Raw genomic sequence first — 17,966 nt, 5'->3', positions numbered from 1 at the left:
TAACCCCCACCATTAATATCCACTGGAATCTTCAAAGGGCTAATCTTCAAGTTTCAGTTTTGTCAGAAAATTCAGGATGTTGAGAATTGAAAGCACAAAACTGTCACTGTGTGAAATATATCTGAGTTTCTTCTTAGTTTTTAAAGTACTTTGTTGTTTTCTTGATCCTGAATAAAATATCTGAATATTTTGAGAAGGTTTCAGGGCTGTTCAACAGATCTAACAGATCATTCTGTATCACAGCTCGATAAACTAACAATACAACAAAACTGCAAAATGGCACAAAGGAGATTTCATGTCGATTTGATTTATTTCAGTTGCTTTTAAAATGTAGCACATAGATCAACCAAACTGGTGTGCTATAATTCAGCGATAAACAACAATAGAGAGGAAAAAAACACACATCAGGGTTTGCTGATTCGAATAGCATTAATTTTTTGAAGTAGTGCTCAGCCAGTGCCTGCTTGTAAATTAGAGGTTCAGTTGTAAGTAATTGGAATCTGCCAGCATGTGCAGAATTGCTTTCCAGAAAGTGGTGTCATTGTCTCACATTGCCATCTGCAGGAACAGGTCGTAATGTAGTTATCACTCAAATCAGATTTTTTAACTAGGTACTTAATCCAACAAAATGCTAATAATAATAATAATGCCAATAATATTGCCAATGCTAATATTAATAAAAATACTAATAATATTGCTGCTAATTTCAAAGTATTCAGCAGCAGGAACAGTTTTGTCGTGGATTTGTTGTGCAGTAGTGGTGAGTATTTTTCTTGCAGCAACAGAAGCAGAAAATGCTGGGAATTTAAACAGATGAATTGTAACCTGAAAACTATCTGATGCAGGGTTGAAATACAAGACATTTAACTGCTTTTCTTTTTCAGATGGGTCTGCTATGCATTTCCAGCATTTTCTGCTTTTATTTCAGATTTCCAGGATTCCACATTTTTTTTCCTTTTACTGCATTCACCACAGTACTTTCATAAAAATATCAGCATGGACAGGTGGGTTGAGAATGACAGGAGAGGATTTGTTCTTCAATTGTTCTTCCAATCTTTTCTGTTCATTTTTTCGAATCACAGAATTGTTACAGCTCAGAAGGAGACCATTCAGCCTATCGTGTTAGTACCAGCTCTCCTAACAAGCATTTCACCTTGTGCCAGTCCCCTGCCTCCTCCCCATAACCCTGCATATTGTTCCTTTTCATATAGCTGTCTAATTCCCTACTAAATGTCTCGATTGAACCTGCCTCCACCACACTCTCAGGCTGCGCATTCCAGACTCCCTGCGTGAAAAAGTTTTTCCTCATATCACTTTTGCTTCTTTTACCAATTACTTTAAATCTGTGCCCTCTCATTCTCAATCCTTTCACGAGTGGGAACAATTTCTCTCTATCTACTCTGTCCAGAATACTTCTATCAAATCTGCTCTCAGCCTTCTCTTCCCCAAGGAAAACAGTCCTAACTTTTCCAATATATCTTCATAACTGAAGTTCTTCTTCCCTGGGAATCATTCTCGCGAATCTTTTCTGCACCCTCTCTAACGCCTTCCTAAAGCACGGCGGCCAGAACTGGACACAATACTCCAGCTGAGGCCGAGCTAGTGTCTTATACAAGTTCAACATAACCTCCTTATTCTTGTACTCTATGCCCATGTTAATAAAGACCAGGATACTGTATGCTTTATTAACCTGTCCTGCCACCTTCAATGACTTGTGCACATATACACTTAGGTTCCTCTGCTCCTGCACCCCCTTTAGAATTGTACCCTTTATTTTATATTGTCTCTCCATGTTCTTCCTACCAAAATGTATCACTTCATATTTCTCCACATTGAACTGTCCGCCCATTCTACTAACTTGAAACTCTATTTCCCTATTTCCCTTCATCACACAATCACTCTTTTCTACCAGAGTTCCTGCCTGACATTAGGGTTGTGTATCAGCTGAAATTTCCTCCAGAAGAAGGATGAAACCAATATTTTTGACTCCACCAAATATTCTATACCCTTTCCATAGCTCCATTTCCCCTCCTGCTGCCCACTCAGGCTTAATTCTACCCATATTTGAGCTTCAATCCCATCATATCCTATCCACTATCAAAATTGTTTTCTTCTACCTCCCCAACTCAATCCATCTCCGTCTTTGCTATACCCTTACTGCTGCCAAAACCCTTACTCATGTCTTTGTTGCCTCCAGACTCAACTTCAGTGCCCTCAGTAACGCTTCCCAATCTTCACTCCACGATTAAACTCCCAACTATGCAAAGCTCCATTGCCCACCTCCTTTCCATACTAAACCTGTCTGACCCATCACCCCATTAAGACTCATTTACACTGGTTTCAGCAGATTGAATTTAATATACTCAATCTATGATAGGTAAATTGGCCATTGTAAAAAAAAAATTGCCCCTAGTGTAGGTAGGTGGTAGGAGAATTGAGGGAAGGTGGGATTAATGTAGGATTAGTATAAATGGTTGGTTGATGGTCGGCACAGACTCGGTGGGCCGATGGACCTGTTTCAGTGCTGTATCTCTCTATGACTCATCTACTAATCCCTCCATGGCCTTACTCCAACCTACCTCTACAACCTTTTTCCATTCAATGTCCTGAGGTCCTCTGGCTGGCTTCTGTGCATCAGTCTCCAACTCCACTTCACCTTTGGTGCCAAAAATTAATCTGTGTTGTTCTACTCTCTGGAACTTCCTCTGTAAATATCCCCCTCTCTCATCCTCCCTTCAAAAAAACAATTAAAAACAAATTTTCAGTCATGCCTTTTGTTGCCTCTTCTAACCTTCCCACAAAGTCTTTCTGTATGCTACATTTATCTTTCATGAAGCTTCTTAGCGTGCAAAATTAAAGCACATGGGATTGGGGGTAAGGTACTGACATGGATAGAGAACTGGTTGGCAGACAGGAAACAAAGAGTAGGAATAAACGGGTCTTTTTCCGAGTGGCAGGCAGTGACTAGTGGGGTACCGCAAGGATCGGTGCTAGGAGCCCAGCTATTCACAATATATATTAATGATATAGATGAGGGAATTAAATATAATCATATCCAAGTTTGCAGACGACACAAAGCTGGGTGGGAGTGTGAGCTGTGAGGAGGATGCAGAGAAGCTCCAGTGTGATTTGGACAGGTTGAGTGAGTGGGCAAATAGATGGCAGATGCAATATAATGTGGATAAATGTGAGGTTATCCATTTTGGTGGCAAAAACAGAAAGGCAGATTATTATCTGAACGGTGATAGATTGGGAAAGGGAGAGGTGCAGCGAGACCTGGGTGTCTTTGTGCACCAGTCACTGAAAGTAAGCAAACAGGTGCAGCAGGCAGTTAAGAAGGTAAATGGTATGTAGGCCTTCATAGCGAGAGGATTCGAGTATGGAGCAAGGATGTCTTGCTGCAATTATACAAGGCCTTGGTGAGACCATGTCTGGAGTATTGTGTGCAGTTTTGGTCTCCTTATCTGAGGGAGGATGCTCTTGCTATGGAGGGAGTGCAGCAAAGGTTCACCACACTGATTCCTGGGATGGTAGGACTGACATATGAAGAGAAATTGGGTCGATTAGGCTTGAATTCGCTAGAGTTTAGAAGAATGAGAGGGGGTCTCATAGAAACCTACAAAATTCTAATAGGACTGGACAGACTAGATGCAGGAAGGATGTTCCCAATGGTGGGGGAGTCCAGGACCAGGGATCGCAGTCTAAGGATAAGGAGTAAGCCATTTAGGACTGAGATGAGGAGGGAATTCTTCACCCAGAGAGTGGTGAACTTGTGGAATTCTCTACCACAGAAAGCAGTTGAGGCCAAATCATTAAATATATTCAAGAAAGTGTTAGATATAGTTCTTAGGGCTAAAGGGATCAAGGGATACGGGGAGAAAGCGGGAACAAGGTACTGAGTTTGGATGATCAGCCATGATCGTATTGAATGGAGGTGCAGGCTCAAAGGGCCGAATGGCCTACTCCTGTTCCTATTTTTCTATGTTTCTATGTTTAATATGTTTTTCTATATTAAATGCAAGTTGGAAAGCAAAGGATTTGGTTGGATCTTAGGGCTGCAAAATTTAGTTGTGTAGCACCCATTAATATGGGTGGGGATTAATATTGGGGAGCCATTTAGGGTCCAACATGACATCTGTGCCATATATGCACACTTCTGCTGCAGGCCGGACAAGATGTCATTTTGGGTAGTTCATTAGCATGGGCAATGATAGTGTGTGCAGAGTAGGAAGATTGTGCCATCAGTCAGTGTGTCACACTGATTTGATTCTAGCAGTGCTGTTTTTAACCTCAACACTCCAGCTAAAGTGCTTTCTTACTCTCGCCCAGCTGAACATGTATTCAGCAGCAGGAAGAATCCACCCACCCCTACCAGTATTATTTAAAGGAATTATCAACCAACCACTTTCCAGTTATTTGCTATGGATTTCTCCTAGTTGTTATAGAAGTGTTTTGAGGTTTATACTGGTACTTAAATGATGATGTCTATAGGGAGGGTGTGGTAAAAGGCTTGATTCGCACTTCAAAAGTTCTGCCCAGGCCACTCTCTCCCAGTCAAGGGTGCTGTAGTTGTAGTTTCTAACCCCTTGACCTGCAGCATGACAGGGAGAATGAGCAAAAGCAACATGAAGGAAGCCAAGCTGCTCAAAGAGGGAGGAGGGGGAGAAGTACTCTCAGCAGGAGGTCGTATCCACCAAGGCCTTCAAGGATCAATTCTCCTATCTCAACTTAAGCGATATTTCTGTTTTACTAAGAAGGTGCTCAATGAAATATGTCACTTGTTGCAGGCAGACCTGCAGCCTCACAGCAATGGAAGGACAGCATTTCCAGTGGCTCTAAAGGTGACAGTGGCCATGAACTTCTTCACGTCAGGCTTCTTCCATGTTAGGGCAAGAGACATCTCTAAAATCTGGCAGTTTGTCATCTGCTATTGTATAAGGGAGGCCACTGACAAGCTGCGCAAAGAGGAGAATACATTATAAATTTTCTTTCCAGAGAGAGGCAGGCAAGCGAGCACATGGCTTCACCAGGACAGCAGGCTTTCCCATGGGGCAAGATGCCATTGACTGCACACATGTTGCTTTGTCAGCACCACATGTAAATTAAGAGATTTACTACAACAGGTGTACTTCTCAGATGATCACTCTCAAGTTAAGGTTGAGAAAGGCAGATCCTAAAGACACTTGAATGGGTCTGAAGGACTGATCTAACTCTTCTGAAAGGAAAGGAACCAGCTGAGAATATTATCGTCCTCCAGTTAGCCTTTTTAACAAGTTTTAGATGGATTATAATAACCCGGATATTATGAGGGACCGGGAATCTCTCCTCAGTAATGTATCTCCCCACCAAAGAGTGTACAGAGATAGGTTCACTAGTTAGTAATACAGAAGACTATATGAGACAATATAAATTCTAAATTATATAAAAGTTTACTGAAGAATCGAACATACAATTCACAGTTGGTGAGACAGTCAATCGCAACGTTAATAGTTCTCGGAAAAGATTTTTTAAAATCTGATTTCTAACAGAGAATCCAATTTTTAATCCAAATATTCTTATAGTAAAATATTTCAATAGGATATCCATCAATTATTAAAGTATAATTTGCCTGAAATCCCAGAGTAGATGACTACAGAGTTAGCAAGATACTTCTGTCACCGTTAAGGGGAGAATTATCATTGCCTCACTCCAATAGTCATACCTTTACCATGAGAGATCCTGGAGAGTGTCCGATGAATCTAAAAATCCAATGTATGCTTCCAATACTTATACTGTTTTTCAAGTTGCATAACCAATTTCTTGCATATGGTGGTGTTACCTCAACTGTAAGTAAGTTCATTCCCCTATATTTCCCAAATAAGGCTGTATAACTGTTGATTTCCAGGGAAGGTCTGTCCTCTTAGATTCCTAAAAAAGGTTGTATAACTTAATTTCTAGATACGGTACAGGCCTCTTTGATTTCTAAGAAAGCCAGGCTGGTAGCAAGCTGCAAGCCTCGTGATGGTCAATTTATCATTAGGCGTCTAACTGGGTTTCAAGATTATAATCCAGTTTTTCGGTTTGGTTACCTTTGTCAAAAATTCAGTTGACTGGTTTCGGGCTATCAACATAAAACCATCTTATCAAATATTACAAATAAAAGCAAGAAATGCTGGAAATACTCAGCAGGTCTGGCAGCATCTGTGGAGAGAGAAGCAGAGTTAACGTTTCAAGTCAGTTCTGAAGAACCTGAAACGTTAACTCTGCTTCTCTCTCCACAGATGCTGCCAGATCTGCTGAGTATTTCCAGCATTTCTTGTTTTTATTTCAGATTTCCAGCATCTGCTGTATTTTGCTTTTATTATCAAATATTACACTGTGGTAGCTTTTGTGACCGTTTGCAAAACTATATTATCAATATTTTATACTGTGGTAAGGTTCATGACTTTAGGAGCAAATCCCTCTTCTCAGAAGTTGCCTTTATGGTTCTAAGATGAGGCAAGCTTTTTTCACTCAGAGGCTCATGTCCATTTAGTATTATAGAGATAAACATTTTTAACGTTTTAGGAAGATGAACCCTTTTTTAAAATTTTTAATCCCTCATTCAAAGGAAAATAACTCTTCCAACCTTATAACCCTTCATTATGGCTGGATTCCTTCACACCCTTAATTTCCAACTGATGTGCAACCATACTCAGCACATCATGCAGATATCCTGGCAGCAGCCATGATGTCTTTATTCTGAGCCAGTTCGCTGTACCATTAGCATTAGAGCCACCATGAGAAACCAGAGGATGGCTACTGGTTGATCAACTGGCTTATGACTCTGGTGTGCAAACAAATGAGCAGCATTGATATAACAAGAGACATACTGTCACATGAAATATCATTGAAAAGATCATTGGAGTACTTAAGCAATGCTTCCACTGCCTGGACCATTCTGGAGGAGACCTGCAGACTCTCCACAGTGCATGTCACGATTCGTCATGGTCTGCTGCATCCTGTACCACTTCGCCATCATGAGGGCACAGCTGTTGCCACCAGGGATATGGCAAGCGGCTGAGGAGGAAGAGGAGGAGGGAGAGGAGTAGGAGAAGAAACGGAGGAGGCAACCAACATATCCCCTTTCCAGCCAGGTCATCCATGATTTGCTTATCTGACTGCAGGACCAGTGAACACAACCCTAATGCCCCCATTGAACAACAGCCCCACACCTTACCATCCATCTGTTATAGACCATCACAGCATCCTCTTGCCCACAATGCTGAAATGAAAGCCACCCCAAAACAAACATTCCAAGTCAACTTTATCAATCAAACCATCCAATATTCCATACAAAAGTCAACTAAACACACAGTGGCACAGTGGTTAGCACCGCAGCCTCACAACTCCAGCGACCCGGGTTCAATTCCGGGTACTGCCTGTGTGGAGTTTGCAAGTTCTCCCTGTGTCTGTGTGGGTTTCCTCCCACATGCCAAAGACTTGCAGGTTGATAGGTAAATTGGCCATTATAAATTACCCCTAGGATAGGTAGGTGGTAGGGAAATATATAGGGACTGGTGGGGATGTGGTAGGAATATGGGATTAGTGTAGGATTAGTATAAATGGGTGGTTGATGGTCGGCACAGACTCGGTGGGCCGAAGGGCCTGTTTCAGTGCTGTATCTCTAAAAAAAAAAAACACCCTTGTGCATTCGTTTAGTGCTCGTCTTCAATGTGCCATTCCTGTCCCGGTGCTCCTCCATAGTGCTATCCCAGTGTTTGCAGCATGGCTGGTAGAAGGCTGAAGATTTTCACTGGGGGTGACTGCAGATGGCCTTGCAAAATGGCATTGAGCAACCTGGGCTTTGAGGGCTCAGCTTCAGACTGTACCACCTCGGCATGGGTGTCAGGGTCGTGGGCTGGCTAGCTGAGGCAACAGCAAGGGCACTGGTGGAGTGGCAGCAATAGGAGCATGAATGCTGTCATGCTGAGAGAGGACAGCAGGTTCATGCTCCATGGAGCCACTGCCACTCTCGTGGGGCAGCTCCTCAGCATTCCTAGCAATGTGTTGAAGGACAGATTGCTGGACTGCTGTGAGACCCTGCAAGCCCCTTTGAACACTGGTATCCACAGCCATGATGGCAGCATTCTAGACGTGCATGGCTTCAAGCTGAACTTGCATAATTTTAGTCTGAGCTTCCACTGCAGCACGCAGACATTGGGTGGCTTCTGCTTAAGCTGCAATGGAATCTGAGACATTGGCCATCAGAAACTGCATCACGCTTGGGTCCACAAATGTGGTATTGGAATTGGGCACCATTTGCATGTTGAAAAGGATGGGCTCAAAGCTCTGTGCAAAGTTGTGTGCAAGGTTGGTTCAGAACTCCTCCATGATCCTTGTCAGTGACCACAGACTTTCTGGCAGGCCTGCCAATGCACCAAGAATTTCTGTTTGTATACCCCATCAGCCTTTTTCTGTACGCTGTCCCAGTGAAGTCCTCTTTTGAGTCTTCGTAGAAGAATTCGTGTGCGACCTTGCCCTCCAGTGACTTTGGCACCTGTGCTATCCTTTCCTCCTGCCCTGGCTGCAGGCCACTCATGCCGGTGACACACCACGTGCAGATCCTACCTCTATGCTCCCCTCTAAATTGCATGCAGTGTCAGTAGCTGAGCTTGTGATGCGAGTGTGAGATCAAGTGACAGTGTTTTTCATCAGTCTCTTCTTCCTCTTCCACTTCGTGATCCTGCTGCACTGCCTGGCAATGTAGGTGGCAGTTCTTGGGTATCTGAAAGGAGAAGGGTTGGGTTGTGATGAGGGGAGGGGGAGGAAAGCAAGATGTGCAAGCTTACACCATCGGCAGCCTGTAAATCAGAAGCAATTGTAGGATGAGGAGGAAGTGGGATGTGAGAAGAAGGATTAGGTATGAGCTTACAGGCATCTTCGATGCTTTGAGGCCCGCCACTAGCCATGGCCTCAGCGATGGCTATTCCAGTGATGTTAAACACCGTCTCTTCCATCAGAGTGAGGACTTGCAGCTGTGCCTGTGTCCTGCAGGTTAGCTCCTGCTGCCTGCACTTGTGCTACACCTTGTCCTGCAAGAGAGGGAAGTGCGTCAGCGCATGTGATGCAATGTGTTTTGGTAATGCACCTGTCATGGTTGATCAGCTGCCAGTGTGTGCAAGCTGTGAGATATGTGTGTGAGGCTTGCAGCAGAGCTAAGTGCGTGAGGGTGAGGTGAAGCTATGAACGTGAGCTCTGTGTCGTGGCTAATAGAAATTGTTGGTAGGTTTGTGAAGGGGCAGTGGTGAGTTGAGCAGTGTATGAAGCTAGCAGTTCAGTTGTGAGGATATGGCATTTAAGAATGCATTCACTGACCTTGACCACTCATTTGGGATCATTAAACATCTTGCAGCACTGCATCCAGGTCCTGGAGCTACACTGCTGGAATTGATCGCAACATCTAACTGGTCCCACCGTCTTTGCAGTGTTTGCCTGGAGAGCCACATGGTCTCTTGTGGATAGAGCACTTCTCTCGTCCTGTGAACCTCCTGCACAAAGGCCTCCAGTGCTGCATAGGAAAATTTGAATGGCATGCTCTGTCCTGTTAGGCCATTTTTCAGCATTCTTCCTGCTGGGACACTCTTGCCCAGCCACTTCCAGCACCTGCTGCAGCCAGAATGCACCTCCCCTTTAAGAGGTGCAGATTGCTATTGAGTGGTGCTAACTTCTCATGGTTTTGTGGCTCCCACCTGCAAGCTACAATTATGGTATGAGCAGACAGCACAAAGTTTGCATACTACCTGCATTGGAAGTAACGGACATGGGTTAATCGCACATTACGATCCCTGTGCCTATTTTTGGGCCTTATTGATTTTTGCAGACTGGTTGTTTCCCTGCAATGCAGGCTGTGAAATTGGAAAATGTAAAACAGAGGTGCTACAGCACCACCACTGGCAAGAGAACATAATTACTGTAAGATAAGTCTCTATGAGCAGCTTCCTTTCTGGAGACTTTATATCGGAAAGGTTGACAGGAAGTGCACTCAGACATAAGATTATTAATATTTTACTAGAATTTTTTTATGTCATCACATTGGGCTGGGTTTTAAGGAGCCCTTGACATTGGGATCCGTGGTGGCCCCCAGATGAGGCCTGCCACATACCCTGACGCCGGCAGGGCCCAGCCCAATATTGTCGGCGACAGCGAGGCTTTGTGACGGACCCCTCACAGCTCGGCGATGGGATCGCAATTTAAATATTTAAATAAAGTAAAATAAGTGAATTAATTAATCTCACGTCGCCTCCTAATGTCCTGCCGTAATCTTCAGCTCAGCAGCTGGCACTGCCACGCCTTCAGATCCCGGTCTGGGAAACGAGGCAGAACACTTGTGGGGGGAGGGGTGCGTAGGTTTATCAGTGTGGGAGGGGCGGAATGGAGTCAAATTAGCGTCATGGGTATAGGGGATGGTGGGAAGTGTTGTAGTTGAAAGTTTGTGCAGTTTGGATGGGAAGGGCAGATGGTAAAGGTAAGTGTTTATGGGGGGGAAGGGCAAATAATTAATTTAATTGTTCTTGGGGGGGGGAGAGGGGCAAAAGACATGTATTTATTTATTTTAATTCCATTTCCCTTTAAATATTTAAATTTCCAGGCAGCTAACGCCATTGTTGGAGACGGACAGCCCGCCCTCTCCTCGTGATTGGGGGAGGTGGCACGCCCGGCTATTTAAATGAGCCGTCACGCTTGGAATCACGGCAGCTCCTTGTCTCGAACAGGCGGGCTGCCATTTCTTTTGCCCGCTGCCGATTTCAGTGGCGGGCTTATAAAATTCAGCCCATTATGTTCTTTAATTCAGATTTCATTTAAAGAAAGCTTTATTTCAAATTGAAAATACTATTTACCATTGTTCTTCATGATCTTATTTGACATCAAATCAAAAATACTACTTGCATAGTTCTCCTCACATAATTGCACACATGTATTTTTAATAGTATTCTTAAGTCAACTGATGGCTTTTAAAAGCTTCGATTTTGTTGACCTTATTTCTCTCCTAGCAGTTTGAATTACATAAGAACATAAGAAATTGGAGCAGGAGTAGGCCATACTGTTCCTCAAACCTGTTTCCGAATTCAATACAATCATAACTGAACTTCTACATCAACTCCACTTACCCATCTTATCCCCATAACCGCTTGATTCCCTTAGTGACCAAAAATCTATTTGTCTCAGTCTTAACAATACTTATAAAGTAGCAAGATCACCCTTACTGTTATACTCCAAACCCCTTGCAATAAAGACTAACATAGAATTTGCCTCCCTAATTGCTTGCTGTTCCTGCATGTTAACTTTCTGTGATTCATGTACAAGGATATCCAAATCCCTCTGAATACCAAGGATTCCAAAGATTCACAACCCTCTGAGTAAAGAAGTCTTTCCTCATCACAGTGCGAAATGATTGATCCCTTAGGCTGAGACTATGACCCCTAGTTCCAGACTCTCCAGCCAGGCAAACAGCCTCTCAGCATCTACCCTGTCAAGCCCTCTAAGACTTGTGTACATTTCAATAAGAGCATCTCTCATTCTTCGAAACTCTGGAGAAGATAGACTCATTCTACTCAATCTTTCCTCTTAGGACAGCCCTCACATCCAAGAAATCAATGCTGTGAATCTTCATTGCACACCCTCTAAGGAAAGTATATCCTTCCAACAACAACAGCAACAACAACTTGTATTTATAAAGCACTTTTAATGGAATAAAACATACCAAGTCACTTCACAGAGACATTGCAAAACAAAATATGACACCGAGCCACATAAGGAGAGATTAGGTCAGATGACCAAAAGCTTGGTCAAAAATGTAGGCTTAAAGGAGTGTCTTAAAGGAGAAAAGTAAGGTAGAGAGGCAAAGAAGTTTATGGAGGGAATTCCAGAGCTTAGGGCCCAGGCAAGTTAAGGTGTGGAACAATTAAAATCAGGGATATTCAAGAGGCTGGAATTAGAGAAGCGCAGATATCTCAGAGAGTTGCAGGTGGAGGAGATTACAGAGATAGGGAGGGGCCAGATCATAGAGGAATTTGAAAAAGTACATCTGTTTTATTCAGGCATTCACTAGAAAGGCAGATGGGAAGGCAGAAATGGTGGAATTTAGGATGGTTTAGGTCATCACATGCTATAAGTCCATTATTTGCACGGCTGTGCCAGTGAGGTGGTGCACAATTCTTCAGCCATCATCACTTCTGGAGAAATTTAAGACACATATAGTTTGACATAGTTATACAATGAGTTGATGAAATTCTGTTTAGGAATAGGACTCAAGATTATATGGATAAGTACAGATGAAAACTATCTCTAACTCTGAGCTGTTGTGATCTTGTACAGAAGGGAATCACCAAGAAAATGCATGGGAGTGTTCAGTTTAGGGACTAGAGAAACTTTTCATGAGAACAAGGAAGGTTAGGAGGATAAAAGCAAAATACTGCAGATGCTAGAAATCTGAAATAAAAACAAGAAATGCTGGACTCAGCAGGTCTGGCAGCATCTGTGGAGAGAGAAGCAGAGTTAACATTTCAGGTCAGTAACCCTTCTTCAGAAAGGTTAGGAGGAGGTCTAGAGAGGTGTTCAAACTAATTTCCTGTCTTACCCAGCGAGAGAGCTCAAGGTCTTACAACTGTCAATGAGTTAATGGGTTCAGCTACTCCTGACAGGAATAAGCTGATCAGAATTCTCAGGATAGACCTGGAATGGCACTAGATTTACTCCCAATCTGCTACATTGTCCTACATCTGCTACCTATCTGACCATCCTGGTAGCCTATGCATGTCCTCCTGCAGTCCCTCATATCTTTTGTCATAATTTGCCATGCTCCCCAATTGGGTATAATTGTCAAATTTTAATATTATTCCCCCAATTCTTAACTGCAGATCATTTATATATGGTAATAACAACAACTGCAACACAAACTTCTGTAGAACAGCACTCACCACACCTTTTCAAGAAACTTCCTTTCACCCCTACCCTTTGTTTTTGTGCCTTCCAATCATCTGTCTATTCACGTGACCACACCCGCCTTGAATCCATGGGTGGAATTTTCAAAATTTAGTCCCTGCTGAAACAGTTGGGAGCCTAAATGGTGAAGGAGTGGGCTTTTCTGTGGTTCTTTAACTGAACCAAGGTATTAGCATCCCACTTCCAGGTTCCCCAACTAATCAGGAACAGCGGGTGCAATTGTGCTTGAGCTCTGTCAAAAGAAGAATTTCTAATGGAAGGGATGTTATTAGAGGGCAGAATGACCCAGCAGCACATGAATTTTTGAGGCTGCAGCACCAACAGGAATGGAGAGGAGACCTGGGGCCTTGGATAGTGAGGAGAGAGGAGGTAAAAGGGCAGGTATTACACCTCCTGCGGTTGCATGGGAAGGTGCCGTGGGAAGGGGACTATCCTTAATACAGTATACTAAATTGAAAGAAGTAGAAGTAAATTGCTGCTTCAGCTGAAAGGAGTGTTTGGAGCCTTGGATAGTGAGGATAGTTACTATCCAAGGCCTCAAACACTCCTTTCAGGTGAAGCAGCGAATTACTTGTCCTTCTTCCACTTTAGTATACTGTATTCGTAGGCTCACAATGCGGTCGACTCTACACTGGGAAGATCAAACGTAGGTTGGGTGACCGCTTTGCTGAACACCTCTGCTCAGTCCGAAAGCATGACCCCAAGCTTCTGGTTGCTTGCCATTTTAACACTCCCCCCTGCTCTCATACCAACACTTCTGTCTTTAGCCTGCTCCAGTGTTCACACACTACTGAGTCAGCGGCGCTTGAGATGGCTTGGCCATGTGAGCTGCATGGAAGATGGCAGGATCCCCAAAGACACATTGTACAGCGAGCTCGCCACTGGTATCAGACCCACCGGCCGTCCATGTCTCCGTTATAAAGACGTCTGCAAACGCGACATGAAATCGTGTGACATTGATCACAAGTCGTGGGAGTCAGTTGCCAGCATTCGCCAGAGCTGGCGGGCAGCCATAAAGACAGGGCTAAATTGTGGCGAGTCGAAGAGACTTAGTAGTTGGCAGGAAAAAAGACAGAGGCACAAGGGGAGAGCCAACTGTGCAACAGCCCCAACAAACAAATTTCTCTGCAGCACCTGTGGAAGAGCCTGTCACTCCAGAATTGGCCTTTATAGCCACTCCAGGCGCTGCTTCACAAACCACTGACCACCTCCAGGCGCGTATCCATTGTCTCTCGAGATAAGGAGGCCCAAAGAAGAAGAAGAAGAAGTGTTCCAGTGAACATCAACTCAAGCTCGAGGAGCAGCACCTGATCTTTCGATTAGACAATCGATAGCCTTGCGGACTGAACATTGAGTTCAATAACTTCAGAACATGACTGGCCTTTTTTAAATATTTTATTCTTTAACCATGTGCCTGCTTTTCATGTGGTCAGAGCTGCTCATTATTCCGCTATTAACAGTCTCTCTGGATTAATTCTTTGTCTTTCACCATAAGCATTAACACAAGCTTTGCCTTTGTCGCAGGACAAGCTTTGCTTTTTAATCTCTCCTGCCCTATCAAACACCTTCCCCTTTGTTCTCTCCCCCACCCCCTCCCCTTCACTTGCTTAAAACCTAATTCTTTTCTACCCTTTGCCAGTTCTGATGAGAGGTCACAGACCTAAAACGTTAACTTTGCTTCTCTCTCCACAGATGCTGCCAGACCTGCTGAGTATTTCCAGCACTTTTTGTTGTAAGCACCAGCCTCTCACCTGGTCATGTCTGGAGCTCGTCATTTTCACTGAGGAAAGCCTTTGCAGCCTGTCAGTTTCACTGAAGAAGCACTCTCCACTGTGCACTTGCCTGGTTGACCCTGACAAGTTGCTGATAGCTCAGGAAATAGGTGTGCTAACTGTTAACACCAGAATGTAGGGTTAAGACAACATCTAATTGCCTGTTGCATAATCTAATGACTTCCCAACAGCTGCATGTGGCTCCCCACTCACCTTCAAACCTGCTCAAGCAAAACCTGGAAGTTGGCGGAATGATGTTGTGATCTCAACCCAACCTCGCTTTTAGGGGATTTAACTCCCTGCATGCACCCAAAACCCACTTCTCCTTGCCAATAAAAATTTCCTCCCATGAGTCATTGTCGTTGCCATATGGTTCTTATTTGGTACCTTATCAAATCTATGAAACGTAACCTTATCTATTTGCTTTCCCATTTCCAGGTGAACCATTAAAAATGTTTTCTTTCCATACCACCCTAACCAGATTATATCCACTTTCCCTTTACACTGACTCTGCTGCCCTTTACTTTCAATACCCAGATAAATCAGTACCTAATTTATCTTGCTACTACATGACATGGTTGTGGTAAATAGCATAGGTGCATTTAAGGGGACACTAGATTAGTACAGGAGGTAGAATGGAATAGAAGAATATGTCGATAGGGTCCAATAAAGTGGAAAGCGAAATCTAGTGGGAGGAAGCTCATGTGGAGCATAAACATCGGCATATGTTGAATGGCATGTATTAGTTCAAATTCTGTTGTCACATCTCCATTCGTGAATTCCTAGTTAACCTTAGATTGGTTATATCAGATGCTATCATTCTACTTTATTTAACTCGGTGATCTGTAGCAGACCCTAATTGTTAACTCTGTCCTTTACTTGTTATTTCCAGCCAGACTGTTTCACTTTTGTCTTCCCCAGGGGTATCAATTCAATTTCCTTGACTTTCAAATTATCCTGAATATATAGTACAACTGCACCTGCCATTGGGCCCAATTATGCAGCACTAGTGCAAAGGCAACAGGACTAGTGGCACCTTGAATGCTGCAGACACCCATATCCTGGACCTCTAAAAATGTGTACACTAATGGTTTTGCGGGGAGAACAATATGAACAAAGTGTGCACAATTTTAAAGTTGCCCTCACCCCAGTGTAGCAGATATTAATAAGAAAAATGTTCCCAATTTAGACATGATTTTTCTGTTAAAGACAAATAGATACCCATACTTCTATAAGGCCCATGGATAAGATCATCCTTCATCTTTCAAAATACTGTCCTCTTTCTCTCAGCTGTTGTGAAACATTTTTGAAGCCAAAAATATGACAAGAGGATTGAGTGTCTGGTAACAGTATTCAAATTTTCTTTAACCTTAACAAGGAATATGAGATTTTTAAATGAACAAATATCAGTTTGGCTTAATTTGTTTCTAGCCCAATGAGGAATGAAGCAGCACTAGATCTAGTTTTGAGGAATCAGGTAGAGTAACTAGAGTGTGTTTAAGTGGGAGAACATCTGGCGAATAGTGGTGATAATATAATTAATTTTAAAGTAGTTATGGAAATAATGAGCCTGATAGTAGCAGACTTCAGGAGGATGTAGACAGACTGGTGAAATGAGCAGACATGTGGCTGATGCATTTCAGGAGAAACAATGTATAAAGGCAGACTTATCTAAATGGTACTGTTTCGAGGAGAGTGCAAGAACAAAGGGACCTGGAGGTGCATATACATAAATCTTTAAAGGTGGCAGGGCAATTTCCTGAGGTGGGTAAGTAAGCTTATGGCATACTTGGTTTTGAAAATAGGGGCATTGAATATCAAAACAACGAAATCATGCTAAACCTTTGCCAATCTCTGGCTAGGCATCAGCTAGTGTATTGTATACAGTTCAGGGCACTGCATGTCAGGAAGGATGTGAAGGCCTTGAAGAGGGTACAGAGGAGGTTTAGTTGGATGATACCAGTGATGAGGAAGTTTAGTTATGTGCAGAGTTTGGAGAATCTGGGATTGCTCTCCTTCAAACAAAAAAGGTTAAGGAGAAACCGAATAGAGTTATTCAATATTATGAAGGGTTTTGATAGAGTAAGTAAGGAGAAACTATTTTCTCTGGCTAGTGGGTTGGTAACCAAAGGTCAAAGATTTAAAATAATTTGCAAAATAACTAGAAGAGAAATGAGGAGACATTTCTTCGTGCTGAGGTTTGTTAAGAACTACCTGAAACGTAATACCTGAAAGGGTAGTGAAATCAGATCCTAAGGATCTATCAAACAGGCATTTCAACATGTACTTGGAAAGGACTAATGGGGATAAAGTTTGGGTTTGGGGGTAAATTGGACTGATGTTTCAAACAGCCAGCACAACCGTGATGGACTGAAAGTATTCCTTCTATGCTATAAGGGGAGGCAGTGGCGTAGTGGTAAGGTCACTGGACTAGTAATCCAGAACCATTCTGAGGATGTAGGTTCAAATCCCACCACAGCAGATGGTGAAATTTAAATTCAATTAATAAATATGGAATTAAAGCTAGTCCAATGGTGCTATAAAAATCCATCTAGTTCACTAATGTCTGTTGTCCTGGTCTGGCCTACATGTGACTCCAGTGCACAGCAATGTGGTTGACTCTGAAATGGCCTAGCAAGCTACTCAGTTCAAGGGCAATAAATGCTGACCTAGCTGGTGATGCCCACGTCCAACAAAATGAATAAAAAACAAAGACTTAATGGCCTGGATATTAACAGGAGCAGGTCACATAGGCAGGGTGTGGATGTAATTTTGAATGAAAAAGCCAGAAAGCAGTTTCCCCACATATTGGGCTGGATTTTACAGGCCGCTCAGCAACGGAAACAGCATTAACAAAATCAAAAAAATGCAAATGAATGAATTAAATACTTCCCCACTCCCGCCATCCATTCCGGTGCCATATTGGTGGCAGCAGCCGGCACTGCGGGACACTGGTGGGGGAGGAGGGAGCAGGTAAGTATTTCAGTGCGAGAGGGACAGGGGAGCGGGGTCAAACTATTCTGATTAGTGGAGGGGATGATGGGAAGGGGTTGAAGGTAAAAGTTAATGAACTTTGCAGGGGAGAAGGTCAGGTACACAATATAAGCATTTTGGGGAGTGAGAGGGCAAGGAATAGATTGAATGGATATTGGGGCAGTGGGAGAGGGGATAGAAACATTTCTTTAGTTTATTTATTAAATCTAAAATGCCTGTTCCTTTAAATATTTAAAT

At 43.1% G+C, this 17,966-nt stretch overlaps 1 long non-coding RNA gene across 1 annotated transcript; it reads right to left on the bottom strand.

Moving 5' to 3' along the window:
* Positions 1 to 291: 291 nt before the first annotated feature.
* Positions 292 to 10,354, bottom strand: LOC137374123 (uncharacterized). Its single transcript, XR_010975765.1, has 3 exons — positions 10,257 to 10,354; positions 2,580 to 2,733; positions 292 to 558 (listed from the first exon to the last, which is right to left on the bottom strand). It is a non-coding gene; the product is annotated as an uncharacterized lncRNA (long non-coding RNA).
* Positions 10,355 to 17,966: the final 7,612 nt, after the last annotated feature.

This window comes from Heterodontus francisci, chromosome 10 (assembly GCF_036365525.1).
Source record: "Heterodontus francisci isolate sHetFra1 chromosome 10, sHetFra1.hap1, whole genome shotgun sequence".
NCBI lineage: Eukaryota > Metazoa > Chordata > Chondrichthyes > Heterodontiformes > Heterodontidae > Heterodontus > Heterodontus francisci.
This window is presented reverse-complemented; position numbering and strand designations above follow the sequence as displayed.